Raw genomic sequence first — 936 nt, forward strand, 5'->3', positions numbered from 1 at the left:
CCTTAACCCCTAGCTCCCACAACACTGTGGGTACAAGGGGCCAGGTATGGCTATGGCCACCTGAGGTGAAGAAGGGTGTAAGACCCACACAGGGCCAGGCATGGCCATGGCCACCTGACCCCCTGCCAGGGAGGGAAGCCCAGTGGCCCCAGTGAGGGGATGGGTGTGGAACCCCAATGAGGGGGAAAACCAGAGGGATGGGAGACCAGTGTTGGGCTGGTAAGTCTGGTGTGGGGGTAGGGGTGGGGGCAGGGAAGAAGCATTGGGGGGGCAGATTGAGGTTCTGACTGTGAGGGAGGGAGTGGGGCAGGGGCAGACACTGCTCAGCCAGGGTAGGATGGGGTGTGGTACAGAACTACGAGCAGCTCGTGCAGGTGGGGAAGGGGCGGCGCTTGCCATGCATGCACCCTGGGAGGGCATGGGGGTTGTGCCCCCGGAGCTGTGTGTGGGCTGCCGCTGCTGGCTGGGGCTGCGCTGGGCTCTTCCTGGTGGGGAGCTGGGCTGGGCCGGGCTGTGCTGTGCTGTGCTGTGCTGTGCTGTGCTTGGGGCGGGCAGCAGCAGCACTTGGAGGGGGCTATGGGGGGGTTTAGCTCCCCCCAAAATTTGATGTTACCCCCCCACTCCTAGCACCGCTGCCTCCCATCCTGAACACAGCCTGGCCCAGCCCCACCCCGAGCTGGGAAGAACCTGGCACAGCCCCCATCCTGCAGCAACAGCCTGCCCCACCCCACCCTGCTCCATGTGCAGATCCAGGGCACACGTCCCCATGCCCTCCCAGGGTGTGTTCAGGGTAGGAGCTGCCCCGCCTCTGCCCCCTGGAGAAGCCGCTTGTGGCTCTGTCCCACACCTGCCCCTGGCTGAACATCACCTGCTCCAGCTCCACTCCCTCCCTCACTGTGGGGGCCTTGATCTTCCCCCCCCCCACACCCCTGTCCT

General features: G+C 65.4%; 1 protein-coding gene across 1 annotated transcript in view; it reads left to right on the forward strand.

Moving 5' to 3' along the window:
- The window catches only part of MED13L (mediator complex subunit 13 like), a 517,387-nt gene that overhangs the window by 271,285 nt on the left and 245,166 nt on the right, over positions 1-936 (forward strand). The window lies entirely within an intron of this gene.

Source organism: Gavialis gangeticus, unplaced genomic scaffold (genome assembly GCF_001723915.1).
Source record: "Gavialis gangeticus isolate Ggan-Ray unplaced genomic scaffold, GavGan_comp1, whole genome shotgun sequence".
NCBI classification, from domain to species: domain Eukaryota; kingdom Metazoa; phylum Chordata; order Crocodylia; family Gavialidae; genus Gavialis; species Gavialis gangeticus.